Here is a 19,055-nt window from a genome sequence, read left to right as displayed (position 1 = left end):
AGGAATTTGAGGCAGCTATGCAGTAAAGATTGGGTGTGAGGGATAAAGATAACCTAAACATGGGCCAAAAATGAAATGAAAATTTTACTTCAACTGTTAGTAAGCCCAGTGACATGTGCGGCAAAGACGGTGTAATTCAGGGGAATGAGAGAGTTCCTGGAGAGGAAAAAATCTAAGGGTTTAATATTTTTGGTCAAAGACAGCAGTGCCATCTTTATCCAAAACCCTGTAAGAACCGACACAGAACCTGTCAAAACTAGTAAATTGATATGCTATCGCAGGAATGGATGATGGGAGCAGAACAAAAGTATCTTCTGTATTTTAGAAAGGATGAAAATTTTGATCTAGCTGAACACCAACTGTTAGTTTGGTTTCAACAGTGAGCAGAGGTCAGCAAAAGAGAGTGTAGTTTAGTACAGCTTAATCCAAGGTAGATTACTAACCTGTTCTCTTTCTCTGATAGGTTTAATTGATTCTTAGTAGAGAAAATCCCCAATTTTTCCCATCTTACTTGAATTAAATAATTTCCTACAATGTCACTTTAAAACAACTACATTAGGAACATATTCAAGGCATGTGAAGAACTGGCTAACATGCAAACAAAATGAATTATTGGGGTAGAACACAACTATTTAGAGAGCTACTAAAAACCTGGTCTTGACATCAACTTTCTATTAATGAACTGAAAAAAAAGCATGCCAATGGTAGTGACATTTGTACCTGACAAAGACAAAAGAATCAGAATACAGTACAGAAAAACCTGAAGGGCTTTCAGGATTACAAGAATAAGCAAACGATGGACTTTTAAGGACAGAGCTATGCACTAAAAATTTTTTTTGTGGTTTTGCTATAAGCTTGGAATTAATCTGTTGGTGGACAGGAGACCTCAGTGGATTAGCTGACCACTGCTGCCTTAAAGCCAGGTAACCTAGTGAAGAAAAATGTAAACTTGGTGTTTTACACCTCAGGTTTCCACTATGGTCAGTGAAAAGAAATAAGACACCGCAACCCCTTATTGTAAAATGAGGGAATGACCTTCACATGGAACTTACCTCAAACTTAGACAACAACGTTTGAATGTCAAAAGTTAGATTAGATGAACCTCCCCAAGAAACATTTGGCATGAAAGCCCCATGTTAGGCAGTATCTCTTGCTGCACGGTGCTGTTGACTTTTTCTTGAAGCAGTTTATGGGAGGTAAGGAAGGCTATAAAAGTCAGACACCTAAAGTTTTAATTATTTTTTGAAAGGATGGAGTGTCTCAACCCTGCCTTTGAAACCCTTTTGCTGTCTGCCTTTTGCAGCCAGCAGTGGTGGTGAGCTCAGCCCCAGCAAAGCACTGCTGTGGGTGGAGGCCTTCCTACAACAACGCTGGGTGAGTGTGATTTCACTGATTCACACCATGAAGAGCTGCTGAACACTCCACAAACACTTGGAGTTATGTCACCAGTGTGTGTGGTCATATTTTTACGCAGTTGGTGACCCCTGTTGATGGTTGCATTGCAAAGATGAAGGTGCTGGACTAGGTTGGAAAACCAAGGAGGTGGGTTGGACACTCAGCACAGATGCTCTCAGTTAATTTTGTATCCTTTTTGCCTTGGTCTGTTGATTTTTCCTGAGAAACCCAAGGGAAAGAAGACTCAAAATGGGGATGCTGTCAGCCTTCTTCATCCCCATGCAATAAGGCCCACTGGGTGCTGGAAGGTCGGTTTGGGTTGCAGGAGAAACTAGAGTACATCGCCCTCCTCTGCCATAAGCAAAGATTCAGGAGCTGCCCACAGGAAAGATCTGAGCACTAGTGCACAAAAACCCCCAAAAAATTAGTTTCCAGAAGTAGGTTTATGCATGAGGAATAAGCTCCCAGGATGTTCCAGTGGAAAACAATCATTTGTGGACTGCAGGACAACCACAGCTATGGACTGAGAGGATGGAAAAACTGTTTGGTATGACACAGAGACTTGGGAATAAAGTCATCCTGGACAAAACTTCCCTGGCATGGTGAAAATCCCTTGTAAAGATGACATTGAGAAGAGTGTGGATTTCCATTGCAGTGATACAGGTTCCTGAGCACCTGCCCATGTGATTAGGTGCTAAATTCTGCCTTGAGATCTCTCTCATCAGGCCAAGTAAGACCAACAGAGGCAATTAAATGCTGGAGGAAAAGATAAGGATCACTAATCAACTTGCAAATCGTCTAATCAAACCATGCTGCTCACATCCCACTGTTCCAGTGGATTTATAACTATAATTATCCTATTTTAATTTTTTTCCCAATCAATTTTACATGAGTATTTATTTTGGTGCACTAAAGATATTGTCCTCCATCAACTCAAGGAGTTTTTTATAGTCATGCTTCTTAAACAGCCACCTTGTGTGGCAACTCTTAACCTTGATGCATATATATAGACAGAGACAAAAAACATTTCTAGGGTATTTCTCTCTGTTAAACTGCAGCATTTTTGATGTGTGTATATATATGTTTTATATAACATTGTGGATTCAACCCCTGTATGGGCCATTCCCTCAAGAGCTGGACTCATGTTCCTCGTGGGTCCCTTCCAACTCAGAATATTCTGGGAATCTCTGATTCTATGAATATTAGTAGAAGATATAGCTGCATTAAAAAAGATGACAGATTAAAAGATATACTACGAGAGATTGCATGAATTTTTGAGGATGGTCTGATTATCAGAACAACCAAAATCCTCACATCTTCAGTGGTTTAGTTAGACTCGGTGCCTTCCTTTATCACATCAGCCAGACATAATATATTACATATTGCAAGAACAGTGTTAACGAGGAGACCATTAGCATACACTTAGGTTACCTAATATTTTACATTTTAAAAGTTTTTAAAGGAACTTTAAGAGCTCTTTCTTTTCCATACTGGATATCTCCTTGCAGCAGTTAACGTGAGGCCTCTCTTAGACCTCTGAAAAATTTCTTTCAAACTGATGATGTTGAAACAAGTGAAGGATGCTTTGCTTTTTTGTGTTCCCTGGTGCAGAGCCCCTTCACGTCTCAGAAGATGCCATTTCAGAGGGATCTTGTTGGGTGGGATAGCAAAAAAAGGAGCCCCTTCCTTGTCACTTCCACTCCCCAACTGTGAAAGCATACTGGCAATGTAGCAAAAGTCAGGTAGAAGTAGATTTGGGCATATATACCTGCTAACTGGCATTAATAGCATCATGATTTAATAACTTTTGATAGGATCTTGCAAATTACATGAGGTGTTGAATCCTGGCATGAAGTTTTTTAGGTAAGCACTGAAATTCTTGGCAAGAAATTCAGAAACTTGACAGTCAAAAATGGGTTGGAAGTCACAGAGTTCATGAATTATCCTTGCAGGAAAATGTAGTCCTGTTCATTGTACTGGGCCAATGAGCTAAGGACAAAAATAGGATGAAACAATTATTTCTATATTTACAACTTGTCCAAAATAATAGTAATGACAGAACAGTTATCAGGATTGCATGGTGTGTAAAGCCAAGGAAAGTTTTAGTTGTTCTAAGCATAAAGCTGTGGAGCAAAGAAAGGGAACTATTTTCCACAGCTATAAATGAGTCTTCACCTTTATGCTGCCTTATTCAACCTGGTCTGACAAATCCCCCCATGGAAACCCTTGTATTGACCTAACAGCTTCAATCTCCATTGCAATAAGGAACAAAGCAGGGGTCATCACAGCAAATATGTGACACTCAGGAAATTAGAAAGCTTTAATAAAATGAAAATAAATCCCACCTTTTAAATCAAGAAGTTTTTGTGACCATTCATGTTTTCCATATGTGGTGATGGTGTATGCTGAGCAAAGAACATCTTTATATTCCCAGTCTTAGAGCTTAAGAGGTAGCTATAACACATCAAGCACAGTTCAGTGTTACTACTGGAATAAAAGCTTCACCAAGATGCCAATAACAAAAATAAAATAAGCCCCCACTCTGAAATGTATTTCTGTAGTTCAGATGGTAGTGAGAGATGACAAATAGCTGGCAAAGGCAGCAATTCATTTGATCAATAGATAAACTACACAAATTGCAGAAGAAGCCTGGAGAATGCCATTAAGGAAAAAAAAAAAGAGTCACCAAGGCAGCTCCTGCAGTCAATCATAAAACACATTTAAGGCAATTCTGCTCCTTCTGGGTTCAGGGAAAGTTGACCAGAAAGAAAAAAATCTGCAGAAGATGTACAAAAGAGCAGTCTCTGCAACCCAGGCTTTAGGGCTTAATTGGGAGTTAATCCAGATCAGCGCTTATGGAACAGAGTTTTATGGCTGGGCACCTCTGTTGCAGCTTTACAAGCAGTAAATTCTCTGCTCTGTGAGATTTACCATGCCTGGATTCAGCTGTCAGAGGAGGCACAGGCAAACCTGGGGAAGCCCAGGGCTGGCTGCCAGGGTGCTGGGCACACTTGTGCTGGTGTCCCACTGGCAGCTAAATCACACCAAACTACCAGATTGGTAACGGTATTATTAAATCTGCTCACACAGTAACAGTTTGTAATTCTGGTCAAATATGAGAGAAATTCCCTTTGTTTCTCTCTCTCTGAGCCCTGCTTAAAAAGGAGTCTTCCAAACCTACATAGTTCAGCAAAGGTTTGTTTCCCGAGGAGAATGACCATGGCCCCTCCTTGATGTTTGACTCAAGAAAACTATGTGTAATCTGGAAACCACCACAAATCCCAACACTACCAAACTCACAAAGCAAATCAATAAAATTATAAGTGGAAATCTCAGAATCATAAAAAGTATTGGGAAGCCAAATATATTAAAATAAAAGGCTGTTTATAGTCCAGAGTTAAAGCAGCAGATACATGTCCACAGTATTTAAAATGTGTGACAAATTATCTATTGTCAGTCTCCGTAGTACAATCCAGATAAATCAATGATATTTTTAATTGGACACTGGCATGAAAACAATATCAGTATTCAAATAAGGAAAAAAACTTGAGATGACAGTAGAGGATTGCATTTCCTTCTATACTTCATCAATGACTGGGATAGCCAGGAGCCCCCTGAACTATTTATGTACCACAAAGCTGAAACAAGTGAACCTTTAGAAACACATATTTTGAAACTCTTATTCCTACAGAAAGATCTTTGTTAAGGACAAGTGGTAAGATTTTCAAGAACTTGGATGTAAACTCACACATACACCTCAAGAGGATTTTAAAATGTTTTGTCAAGTACAGTAACCAATTATCTAAGGGCAATGAGATAAGTAGAGTCTTCTGAAGACAGTGGCATTGTATCAGTTAAGATTTCAGCCCAATTTTATTATTTGGAAACATGGCAAATTTTTTATCACTGTAGCCATTTGCTTAGGGGCTCAATTAATAAATATTTATGTAGCTGTTTCTGCTATATGTGGTTTAACAGTAGAACTTCAGTGGATGTGAGTGCTGTCATTTAAAACCAATATATATTTAATAGTTTGTTCAAGGATAAATTAACCTGTATATGCAATATATGTTGTTAATATAATTCTGTCATTTTTTTACTGGGAGGCATCCAGATACATACATTTATTGGAAATGCAAGAATCTGTTTATTTGATGGTTTAACTGCCTCAGAATTCAAATGCAGAATTATTATGCAAAAGCTTTGAAGTATGCATTAGTACTTTGTGATCTCTTAGTTGTACAATTTGAGATGGAAAAATACATTTCTAAAAACAATATGCCATAAGTATCTTTATTTGCATTGCTTGGAAGTAACACTGTGTCATTTTGTAATGAAGACTGTGATTGGAGCCCTCAGCCGGCATCTTTCTTGCAGGTGCAGCTTCCATCTCCAGGAGAGGTTCTCTTTTGAGAATAACCCTCAGAATGTCCTGGGATCTCTCTGAGAAGATGACTCTCTAGCAGAAGGAAAGACATTGCCTTTCCCATTCCCATCAGCTAAGATGCTGGAAAGGACTTTGTCAAGAGCTGGAAAGGAACTGGACGCTGTTTTAAGCAGTATGGTTTGCTTGTCAACCAACGGAAGCTGTGAAGGGAAGAACTGGAGCTCTCCTCTGGGTGCAAATCTTGCACATCTTCTCCATATGCTGCTTTTGGCCACCACCCGATAATCCCCTGCTGAAGGCTGGAATCTTGCCTTAAGGGATCAGTGAAATTTTCTACCTAATTCATTGTGTCACACTAACACAAAGGTCTTTGTCTGCAGACTGGATCCACGCGAGATGACACAGTTCCATGAGCAGCAGCAAATGTAGGAGCTGTTGTTTGTACGTGGCTTAGTCACTCCAACAGTATTTCAGCAGGATGTATCTGCACAACGCTAATATGATGAAATCACAGGTTCCACCTTTGCTACTCATCCTGGGGGTGCACCTTTTCTCCAGCATGAAGAGAATAATTTATGCATCTTGCTTGTAGGAGTAAAACTAGAAGCAGGTGCCCACGTAGAGACACTTCCTCATTGCTTCTCAGCCTTCAAATTAGTTTTTTTTTCATTTTTCCTATTTTATTTTTTTAAGGGAAGTCCTCTCACAGCTATTAACCTTTTGCCTCAAGAGTGTCATCACCAGGCCTCCAAGAGCTGTTATTTATTAAGGACTCAAAAAACACTGGTTGTATTTACAGCCCTGATGGCCACCAGCCAGATCTGCAGCTCCACTCCAGGGCTGGGCACAGCTGCACAATTTCTGCAAGCCAGGACTGCATTTGAAAGATTGAAAATTCCTTTTGCTCTGTTTGTATTTGTTTCACCATATTTACTTGTTTCTAACTTGGCAACCAAGTGTGTAAATGTGTAGAAGCATAAACTGTATTGGCAAGCAATCTGTTAGCAAGAGAATATAACGATACCAGTTCCACTGCAATGCAGCAGCCAAACCAAACTTCTGTCACAGCATAGAAAGCTTCCTAGCTGTTTATTCTATAGAAACATTGATAAGTGATTTAAAAGAGTGCAGTGTGTATTCATATTGATGCTTTAGAAGCTGTAACATGAGAAGAGAAGCTACCAGTGTAGGGGATGGGAAAGGAGGAAAGGGGTTTCCTCAGGATGGGTTTGGTAGCAGCCACTGCAGCCAGGGAAGCTGTATCAGCAATACCCTTGAGCTGTAGCAAACCTCCACAGAACCTTGGTTTCATCTGGCCAGCACTGAGGGTGCTTAGCAAAGGAAATGGGAACAGATATGAAAATTTTTCCACTTTCTCAGACAGGGAACTGAGAAATATATTATTTTTGGACCATCACAGGTCCTCCAGTATACGCACGAAGGCATGCAATTTCAGAAGTATGGGTATATTGTTTCAGTGGCTCCTATCCCTGTGGGAGCAAGGCATCTTTGTTTATCAGACTTGAGACATGTAACCCAAAGATGATCCAAATAATTGAAATTAGGAGCTTGACTTTATTATAGATGTTCCTAATTAGCTGAAATGAGAGGACAGGAATGTACTTTCTGAGTGAGGGTTCCATTGGCAGCACCAAAAGCCTACACTGCAGAAACCCAAGCACAGGGGAATTTGGATGGAGCTATATAATAGAATCCTAAAATTGGAAGGGACCCCCATGGATCATCAAAGTCCAGCTCCTGGTTCTGCAAAGGACAGACAAAATAATCACACCATGTGACTGAAAGCATTGTCCAAATGCTTCTTGAACTCTGGCAGGCTTGGTGCTGTAACCACTTCCTTGGGGAGTCCCAGTGCCCAGAACACCCTTTGGATGAAGAACCTTTTCCTAATATCTAACCTAAACCTCACCCAACGTAGATTCATGCTGTTAATCATGTGAGATCCTAAATACACTGCACACCAAATGCCACTGGACAGATGTTTTCCTGCCTCAGCAGCCTCCAACCATCCATGCCAGAACACCTATCAGGTCTTGCCCTGCACTGGGACACTGGTGACTGTCACCACTGCTTCTTAGCCACCAATGGCTTTTCCATTCAGCAATACCTGGGAAAAGAAGGCAAGAGATAGGAGTAAAAATAGGAAATTTTGCAAAGGGTTGTCAGCTGATCCTAAAGTGTTCTATAATGAAAATCCTCAGAGTTAAGATACTGCCTCCTTCAGGTGCTTCATTCTGTGTGTTTAGGGTAAAAAAGCTACTGATAAGAGTGACTAGGAGACAAAAGAAGTGAACACGCTTGAGGAGGGCAAGGAAGGTGAAGGGAAAAGAGGATCCAGTTTGGCACATACATTCCACAAACAACAGGTTCCTGCCCCAATCGCTGTGTACTGACCACAGCAACCACATCTCCAATGAACTTCATGCTCTCCTAATGATAAGCATCACAGACAGAAAGAACGTGACATACCCTGGAGTTCAGTGAGAATCAATTTGTGATTCATAAATAGGCAGTTGCAAAAAGAAGTAGCAAACATGAATTTTTCTATTTTTTTCTATATTTTTCTGCCTCAGAAAAAGGCTTAGAAACATGTTCTGTATTTTCTGGTTCTAGTGGGAATTTTCTTCATGATACTATCCTAAGGTAGGCCCAGAGAATATGTTCAGACCCATCCTCAAGGCCTGCTTTTTAATACAAGACATTTCCAGAACACAATGTTTGAGTGGAGAGCTGTAAGAATTGCAGCTATATATTAAAGATGGAGATATATAAATAGTTAATTTTGCTTCTCCTCAGTCTCCTCAAATATTACTTTACTTTCCTGAATGATGAAGTCTTTGGACCCAGGAGTGTAAAGCAGCATTTTTGTGGAAAGCACCCAGCAGACCCAGGGAACAGCAATGTGGCAGCTCTGCCCCAGCAGCACCTCCCCAGACACTGGGGAGTGCTCTGCAGCAGCTCGTCAGCATCTGAATGGGACACCCAGACCATTGACATCAGGGGATGTTATAAAGGTCTGGAACATATTTCCCACTTTATTTTTTATATTTATTTTTTTTATAGCCAGAATATGTATAAGTTTTAGCCGTTCTTTCTCTTGGTGCTTACACCCTATCCAAAGACTGATGGAGCCATAAGGATGGAACATTCAGACCTTGGTGCAGGTTTCTGATCTGTTTACCAGGTTAAAAGCTCTCTGCTGCTCAGTAGAGTGCACTTTTTCCTTCACAAGGTAATTCCTCGCTAGACTGTTTTTTTCCCGTGTGCTATAGAGCTACTCCGCCATGTATGTTCTCCTGTGTGGGTGGAGATAATCTCTGTGCCTTTGCCAGCACCTTCTTAACTCTTTTGAAGCTATGGGTCACATATAAGTACTTTCTGTCATTGTCAGCCTGTGCTTCAAAGTTATTTCAGACTTGCTTTGTGAATGGATTATTTTAACATACTTTATTATACTATTTTGTTGAAAGAACCTTCCTGCAAGTTTAGAAATCACAAAGTAAACTAATAAACCATGTCTTGTCTTTTCTCATGGGTTCGTGAATGAATAAGGGTGGAAAGTGGGCAGATTTTCACTTCTGAAGTTAATTCTGCACCAATTATATGTATTCACTTTGTACATGCAGACTTTTGTTTGCCAGGTAAAAGATTGCACTGGGGTGCAGTGGAGAAACAAATATAGAAAATGTCTCACTACCTTGGCAAAGCTTGAGATATCTCAAGGACCGTCACCCTAAAAGTTAAAAAGTTCATGCTCCAGGCCTCAAGTATCAGGCAACTAGCCCAAATTTCTTTGGAGAAGAAGTTGTGGATTTTGATCTGCCTCTTCATGTTTCCAAGATTTTCTTGTTCTTGGGTGTAGATAGGGGAGAACTGCTGTATCCCAACAAGTCTGGAATGTAGTTGCTGGTACAGAAATTCTCCTTCTACCTCTGTTTCCCTCTTCCATTCCCAGCACATACACCAGTGCTGCTCCACACGCCCATCCAGCCCTAGGTATGCTCCTCTGCCTGATCAGGAAGCTCATGAAACTCCAGAGAGGGGGGGAAACAACACAGGCTCGTTTATTCCACCCTCCCAGGTCTGGTTTTGCACAGAAAGTCAAGAAGGAAAACAGATGAAGGCAAGCTGGAACAGATGGGCTCTTCCTACTGAATTCCCATACCTGGAAGGTTAACCAAGCTATGGCTCAGTAAGAACTGACAGTAAGCGTGGCCTCACCAGTCCAGCCATCAGCACCACACAGGATGAACCATTGCCTAATACTGTTTTGACAGGAAAGTGAAAAACACTGAAATGTGTATGAGCTAAGGAAAAACATTTTGAAAACCTGAAATGTTTGTAATTTTCAACTTTTAGCCAAGCAGTTATTTCATTATGGATTTTTAAAAAACCATTTCACACATAAGTTTTTCTTTTTTTTTCTCACCATTTCCATTGTTCAGCATCAGAGAATTCATGAAAAGGGGAAAAAAATTCCCCTGTCACCATCCCCCAATTCATTTTTTCAAACATTCACATACCTACTTCTGCCTTACCTCTCCTTTCCCCATTCTCCTACCTCTCAAGACAGAAATGCTGATCAGATGGAGTTTCCCTTCCAGACTGAGCTTTGTAGACTTCTCCCATTTTGAAGATCAGCTCTAGTCCCAGCTACATGCTATGAGCCACAGGGGAAAAAAACAACCAGCTAACAAATGTTGGCGAGACTGCAAAATACAGAGTGTGTCTGTAGGAGGAATATATTCGCATGCTGGGGAAATACTGAATTTTCACAACATTGAAGCAGATAATCTGGAGGAGGATGGAATTTTTTCCCTAGCACTCCCTAATACAAATAAACACCGCTGAGAAAACAAACTTGTTTAGGTGAGAGAGGGTTGAATTAAACAGCAGTATCCATTTGTGGTCACCCAAAGCTGCTTCTATGCAGATTGCTTATCTTTGTTTACTGCTCTAAATTGCCTAAATGGTGTGAGCAATTCTGGGGATGGGTGGATGTTGTTTATGCCGTTGTTTGGGTTTGTTTGCCCTTGTCTTATGGGCAGGGTTAAGATGAAAATAAGATTCCTGGTCTGACTAAGAACTCCTTTTTCTTCCTTTCTGACAATTGTGAAGGATACTTACAGTACATTAGAATTTTTAAATCAGTAAGTTATCCCTTCCCCATCCTGCACATATTCTTGAATTAGCACATAGTGCCTTATGTGCATGGCTAAAAAGAAGAAATGGAATAAAGATTGTGAAGGCATCAGTAATTTAGGCACATGAACTTTTAACCACACATTATATTCATGTGAGAAAGCAAGCTTGAGTAAAATCAAACCCTGAATCCCTGCTCCACGAGGCCACATGATTCCACACACTACCTTAACACCATGAGCAGACCACTAAGCAATAGTGAATTTACTACACAGTAGTGTGCTGGATTTTCCTCTAGGCAAGGGTGGGATTCCCAAAGTGTTCCATATGTTGGGGATTTGCATTACACCTTCCTGTTTTTGAAGTATCTTCCAAGGAGGGCTCATTTGAAGAGGTGCTTTAGGTAGGCAATAGGGCTAAGGAAAGAAAATTACTATTTTTTTAAACGTCTATAGCCAAAGTGAAACATCTTCTGTGTGCAGACTGAACCAAGAAGAGGAGGCTGTAAGGAAATTATCAATTAAAAGTTCTTCATGTGCCAGGAACAGAAAAGAAGATAGCGATAGATAATAAATAAATGACAAAGACATGGCAGGGAGAGAAATCCCTGATGCAATAATAAGCTATCTCTCCAGAATTACGTGCTCCAGGATTATGAGTTGATCTGACTAAGACAACTCATGGTCTGAAGATCTCCAGTTCCATCTGCAAGTGGTGACAGTGATACTTCTGTTTCCCAAGGGTGAGCTAAGGCTAGATACATTCTTCTGTGTAATTGCTGCAAAATGCATACATACACCTAGCCAAGTCAGTGTCCAAGAGGGCATGACGAAAAATCCACTGAAAAAATTTCCACTGTCTTTTAATGAGTTTTGGATGGGATCTTGAAGCTTATATTTCAATGATCAACCAAACAGCTTTATGTTTAAAACCAGAAAAACAACTAGTGCAGGAACACAATTAGGACTTTTAATGGCATTAAAAGGCCACCAGATGGACAACTTTCAATCATAATATAAACTATAAACTGTAAAGTTTTAAGATGAAACACATGAAAAATTTGAAAACAGCATGACTCATCCCTAGCTTTCCTCTTCTCACCCTCATTGCACAAAATCTCTTAAAATTTTGTTTCAGCATTCTTCTGCTAATATAATGCATGATCCCTTTGTCAATGTGAAATGCACCCTCTTAAGCTAAAAATTTGCTAGAACTGTACTGATAAAACAAGTCTGAAATACAATTTGCTATACTCAAATAGGCCCTCACAGAGTCTCAGGTGCATCTAAGCTTTGGCTTTCTGCACTTTTGATGGCCCCATCATGTAGTTAACAACTAAAACAAAGATGTGCAGCGATAGATTTAGATCAGATATTGGAAGTTTTGTACTGTGAGGGTGGTGAGGCACTGGAACAGGTTTCCCAGAGAAGCTGTGGCTGCCCCGTCTGTGGAAGTGTTCAAGGTCAGGTTGCACAGGGCTTAGAGTAACCTGGGATAGTGGAAGGAGCCCCTGTCCATGGCAATGGAGTTGGAACTAGATTATCTTTAATGTCTCTCCCAACCCATTCTTTGATCCTATAATGATTCTATGATTCATCACTGCAGGAACAAAGTTCTCCTGCGTGTCCTTTCTGCATATCTACAGAAATAAGTTCTTTTAAGTATATTATGTAGGAGTGAGACAAAAAAATCCCCATAATGGCCTTGTCCCTTTGTCATTATGGTCTATTTAGTAATACCACTGCCACAAATACTCCAGTGCACAGATGAGCTCAAAAAAATCACTGAGCCTTGCTGAGGCACAATATGTTCACACTGCTGTGAAACATTCTAGGTCCCATAGCATGCTGTAGCTTATAGGCTTAATCAAGTTTTGAATAGGGATGGTGACCTTTTCTTCCTTCAGAAAGAAAGAACAGAAATATAGATGGTGAGAAATGGAGGGCAGAAGCCTTTGGGAAAAGGAGATTGTAAATCAAAGCAAAGCTATGCCTCTATTTCACTATTTTTCATTTTATTAATAGTGCTCACAACTACTTTTTATAGCTTACCCTTGAAAAAATAGTTAATGAATTGCAGGGGGTCCTATAAATGTAATTACAATTTTTTAAAATGTTGTAGTTAAAAGAGAAAATTTTTCTTTCTAAACTCTCCTTTTAATCTCCACAATCTTGCACATGTATTTACAATAAAAGCCATCATAAAAGTTGTATACTGTGGGTTAGGAATAGAAATTAAGAAACAATATTTTTCTTTAAGGGTATAATTAATACTATTTTTGGTATAATTTTATTTGCAGAATGTTCACTTTGCCAGGACCATGTCTAGTTTAGAGCAGCATTTATCACACATCCTTTGTAACCTTGACCATAGATGTCGGTTTTGAAGAGTACAGCACCGTGGCTGAGGTGATCCTACTGGTTCTTCTGGATTCTCCTGAATGCTGCTGCATTCTCTTCTTGACAGAGACAACTTGAAAAGTGCAGACTTGAGACCAAAGCTTGGGAATGTTCTGAAAATAGAGGATTGCATTCTACTCATTTCTATTTCTTCTAGATTTGCCTCTCCTCAACCTCTACCTAGTAAAATGTGGAATCATCTTTTATGTTATTTTGGAAAAACCATTGGAAACCTGCTCCCGGTGCTCTATGCATCCATGCACTGTGGCCTCTTGGAAGCATGCTGGAATGAAGTATGACAGGAAAAGGTGCAGGGTTTTTTGGAATTTCCATATTTTTGAAACCAGAAGTTGTTGACTTTGCTGTAGTCTTGTGGTGTCTTTTTATGAATTTTCTTCTACTACCTCATGTCATCTTATATGTGGTTACATTTAAATTACTAGGGAAAAAAATCATCCAGTCTGAAGCAACCATTAAGGATACCCATGGATATCTCCTGTTTACCAAAATAACATTTGAACAAAGTGGAAAACTGAAATCTATTAAGCATAAAGGATCTGCTGGGCTTGTCTGTTAAGATTTGGTCTAAAAACAACGACTTCTCAAATTCCTTTCACATACTTTGTACTGCACTTTGGGATATTACTTGGCTAACATGGATTTTGAAAGTTTCCTCTATTTTGAAATTTACCTTCTGGCTCTGCTAGTGTTTAACTAATTTTAAAAGCTTCTTGAACTTAGAATTCACTCAGCAGAAGATGGGTAAAGGCATGTAGGACTGCACTGAACTTAGTTGTGTCATGATTGAATAACCAAATCAATTATCAGGGGACTACCAACCATTTACCTCACCACTGGCTTCTCAAGCATCACACTCCTTTTTTTTTTTTAGTTTTTTATTAATTTCTTTAGATATTTAAGATCTATTGCTTAGAGAGACTTTTTATAATTTGTGTTTATATAAAATACATTCTTAAGATATGATCTAATGTGCTGAAGATAAAGTTGCTGCTACATAAACGCTTTGGAAGAGACCAGGAAAATTTGAAAAAAATCAAATACCTCTTTCTTTGGCAGGACCATATGCTGGTATTTAAACATTGGTACTGACAAGCAGCTCAGAGTCCATGTGAGAAATGATGGGAGAGAAATGGTAAATGAAGCATTTCATAGTCCCTGCTGCAACCTCAGAACCAAAATTACTCTTTACTTCTATGAAGAAACACCAACTGGTGTCACATAAATAATCCTGTCTTTGTTATTTCTCTGGTTATAGGGCATGGGCCACTGTTTGAGCCCTGGCAATCCTAATTCTCAATATTAATAAATGACTGCAGAAGAAAACAAGCCTGTGACAAATATCTTAAGAAAATATATCAGCATTTTTGAGGACTTAATTAATTATATGGTGAAAAATACGCTGTGAGCAACACCCCACACACACCAAGGCTGTGTAGACATAATGAGTATGTTCCCTGGTTCTGCTGCTTTCTGCATTTTTCTGACAGTTTTACATTCCTCTGCCTGCCACTGCCCACAAACATATTTGTTTGCTATCCAGTTTTAGTCAGCAGAGGAGCTCTGTGATGCACTGTACACTGAATATGTGCAGACATGTACACAGTGCATGTTTCCCAGGCTGGCAATCTCCATGATCACATTGGATCTGAATTTCTAGCAGTGAGGAGCTGTTCCCAGCAATGTTATTTGGAGACCCTTTGTGAATCCTAGCTCCACAAGGTGGCTCTGGATTCCTTTAAAAATATCACTGCATTTGTGGATTAAACATATCTTGAGAACAATCTTCAGGGCCCTGTGGATGCACAAGGCTATAGGGGAACCCAAGATCCCCTTTAGTATGTGGTGCATTGTTCCTCCAATAAAGCTGGAAACAAAGTCTGACACTATTACAGTATTACAAATTCAAGGAATGTTTCCTGTTAGCTGCTTAATAAATTCTGAAAAATGAGAAAATAAAGGCATTATACAAGCCTAGACTGTAAAATGGGGTGCTCAGTGCCTGCTCTGTTCATTTGTGGCTGCTAAGATTACCATCTCTCCCAGAAGTGTCCTTCCCCTACTCAATATCTCTGTAAGATCAAGTTAACATCATCACCACATACCAAGGGGTGTAGTCTCTGATAGTATGGACAGCAGGATAGCAGCTTTGTGCTCCTCAGGAAAGAGATCTTGCCTTTGAAGGCCAAGACCTACAATGAGGTATTTACTTGACTTCAGCCATGACTTGAGCATCCTCAGGCAGCCCTCCCAAATCACTTTGTGGCTGGCCGCATATGAGCATGGCCTCCCAAAGAGTTTTGCCTCCTAAAGCAGTTTATCTGAATGTGAGGTCCTGCCCTGCAGTCTGTGTCTCCAAACACCCCTGGCTGAGTGACCAAACAGCATTACCAGCTCTCTGTGGCATGGGCAGCTGGCATTTTGCCAGCTCAACCCAAGACAGAGAATCACAGGCAAAACTGGAATGAGACTGTGGCCCTGCAGCGTGACTGTGTGAGATAGGCTGGGCTGCAGCACATGTGCAAAGCCGATGCTGGTGGTGCAAACCCCAGACTTGGTGCATATGACTGGATAAGTCTGCTCTCCCTCCTGAGTGAACTAGTGATGTTTTTGTTAATCAAAATCAAAATTCATGTTGCTTGCATCCTAGGAAAATATTAAGAAAAGCTGAGTAAACTTTGGGGAAAAAAAATTATGTGCTTTCTGTTGTTATGGACATGTGAGTTAATATCTTCAGGTCTTCCATAGCAGGGCTAGAAACTTATTTAGCTAATAAAATCTGAGAGCTGAAGCTGTATAATAACACTAACTATCACAAAGCAATGCTGGGTGTGTCTGAGCTGTAACGTTAAATTCATTCTTCTTGTCGCTTCCTTCAAAGCTCTGCTGAGCTCAGCTCCTCCCTGGTTATCCTCCCCAGCCGAGCTTGCTGCAACCCCTACGCCTTGCTGTTGTTCCCACCTTTGTCCCTTCTTCTGCCGGCTCCTTGCACAACTCACTGTGCCTTTGCCTCCACCACACCTCTGCTGGCACAGCTTTTCCCCTTGACCCTTTCTACAGTGTGGTCTCCTCTGAAGATTGGTTAGAGTGAAGCCATCCACTTCTTGTTCTCCTAATTTCCCTTTTGTTTGCTTTTCTTAAACATGAGTTCTTCTATGGAGAGATGGTGCAAAGATGAAATTGTGGGTGCTAATAACTGTGTATGTTTCTCATAAACTTGAATCTGATAGATCTGCCCTGCATTCATCTGTACAATCTTTGGAGCAGCTGAGGTTGCTTTTCTGCTCTAACTCTTTGTAGTAGGTGTCTGACAATGAGTAAAGATTCTGGGGTGAATTTCTGTTACAGAAGTTTGTAACCTGGAGCCAGCACAATTTTTATGAGCAATATCCCAAAGGTCAGGCCAAGGGACATGTCTTTCTGTCCAATATGCAGGTTTTACATTTTCACATGTAGAAAGTCTGCAGTGAAGAGTCAGAAATGTGATATCAGCAATGGAACTCAGTTCATTAAAAATTCAAATCAATGGAAACAACAGGACGTATTATTTATCTAAGCCTCAAATCAATCTGACTACTATGCATAATGATCTTAATTAGAAAAGTGAGCCAAAGCAGGAAGACAGTCTGTCTCCTGGCTTTGAAATTATCATACCCCTATCAGTATGCTTGGGTAACTGGTAATTAGGGACAAAGGTTACACATAATTTTATATGCTGAAAAACCGGTTTTATACCTGTCATTTCAAAAAATATTTAAGAAATAGATATAAAACTTGCTAACTGTATTATGCTTGGATTTTTTTCTACCAGATTAGTAGTCCACCCTAATTAGTTAATGGACTTCAGAAATACAGATAGAAGCTTTTCCTTCACAGAGAGCCTGGATACTAATAAGTAACTAGTAATACCAGCATCAGTCCCTGTGCTGGTTCTCTTCCAGAGTTTGGTACCTTTTCACATCTTTTTCACCTGCATGGAAAATGCAGCTCAGAAAAGCAGTGTGGGCATTTCAAAAGCAGAAAGTAAGGGCTTGCCTGCTCAAAAACTTTACTGCCTTGCACCAGTATGCCCCCAGTTACACCAATGCAGTTCCCTGAACAGTCACCCACTCCTTTTTTGTTTTCTTGTTTATCTGCAACTGCTGCCATTGAATATGAAGAGTTTGGGTTTTGACAAATTAGCAGTACTGTGATTACACTTTATTTAATATTTTATTGACCAGCTGTAATTAGAAAACAGAAGACCTAACTCCAAGGTCCTGCCTCATCAAAGTGGCACTTCCATGCTTAATTTAAACAAGTTAGTTGATTTAGTTAGATCCACTGAGCAGTCCCACTGCCTCACACATGAGCCCCACTCTCGGCAGCAGCAGTGCTTTACCTTCCACAGTGGAGCACAACTCTTCCTCTTTTACAACAGATACAGATGCTCTGATTTTTTTCAAGGTAGTATTTCACCTTGGAAATACATTAAAAACAGATCAAAATCCTTCTGTCCCATAAAATGGCCTTGCTTTCCCAGAACAATATTTCCACAAACAAAAAATATGGAAATTAAAATCAGAAGTAGGATCTGTTTCATCAAAGTATTAGCTACATTTCTGTGAGGTTGACAATCACCTTCTTAACATGGCAGGAATTACATGTGCAATTCTCTTTAATGGGTGTTACAAATGTTCATCCCACACTGAGAAAAGATCACAGTTGGTATGAGTAATAACTTTTTTCTTGAACATAAACAGTTCCCCTCTAGCTCTGTACATATCCTCCAACATCAATGTAACCACAGCTGTCAAAGCAGCCTCACCTCTTTCTATGTATATTTTAGCTTTAATTTTTTCCCATGCTTTCACTTAGTGGACCTTTTATTTTTTTTTAAAGGACCTAAACCTCTTCTCCAATTTTGTGGGCAAATTCACTGCAATAACAGATCTTGGTGTTTAGACATCTTTAAACATTATTATTAGTGTGCAAGAAATTAGAGACCTACATCAAGATCTGGAGGTTTGGGTGTTGTTTTTTAATTGAAAGTGAATTTTGGATGATAGTTTCCCTCCTTCAAGGACCTGCAAGCACTTTTACATAGTTACATGAGTTCTTGTGGCCTCCTTTTGTGCAGGGAGTCGCAGTCCAAGTCCAGCAGCCTGGGCAGCCTCCGTGGGCACCAGCCCTGTGTTCCCGGCCAGGGCCATGGGAGGATGAGGATGCAGGAGCTCAGCACAGAGGATGGCGTGGGCTGGGGCTGGCAGGGCACAGGCAGTCTCAATCTCAGGCTGCACATGCAGTCGTAGTCTTAAACTGTGCCAGGGGAAGTTTAGGTTGGACATTGACATTAGGAAGAATTTATTCACAGAAAGGGTGATTAAACATTGGAAGGGGCTGCACAGGGAGGTGGTGGAGTCACTGCCCCAGAGGTGTTTAAGGAAAGCCTGGATATGGCGCTCAGTGCCATGGTGTAGTTGACATGGTGGTGTTTGGTCATAGGTTGGACTCAGTAACCTCAGAGGTCTTTTCCAACCTGGCTGATCCTGTGATTCTGGGACATGCACTCTCTGGTCCAGGGACACCATGGGGGGAACACCCCATGTCTCCTTGAAGCAGCCACGTCCCCTTCAAAGGTGAAGCAAACATGCCATAGGATCACAGAATGTTAAGGGACTGGAACAGACCTCACAGACCACCTCGCCCAAACC

This window comes from Pithys albifrons, chromosome 2, assembly GCF_047495875.1.
Source record: "Pithys albifrons albifrons isolate INPA30051 chromosome 2, PitAlb_v1, whole genome shotgun sequence".
Lineage (NCBI taxonomy): Eukaryota > Metazoa > Chordata > Aves > Passeriformes > Thamnophilidae > Pithys > Pithys albifrons.
This window is presented reverse-complemented; position numbering follows the sequence as displayed.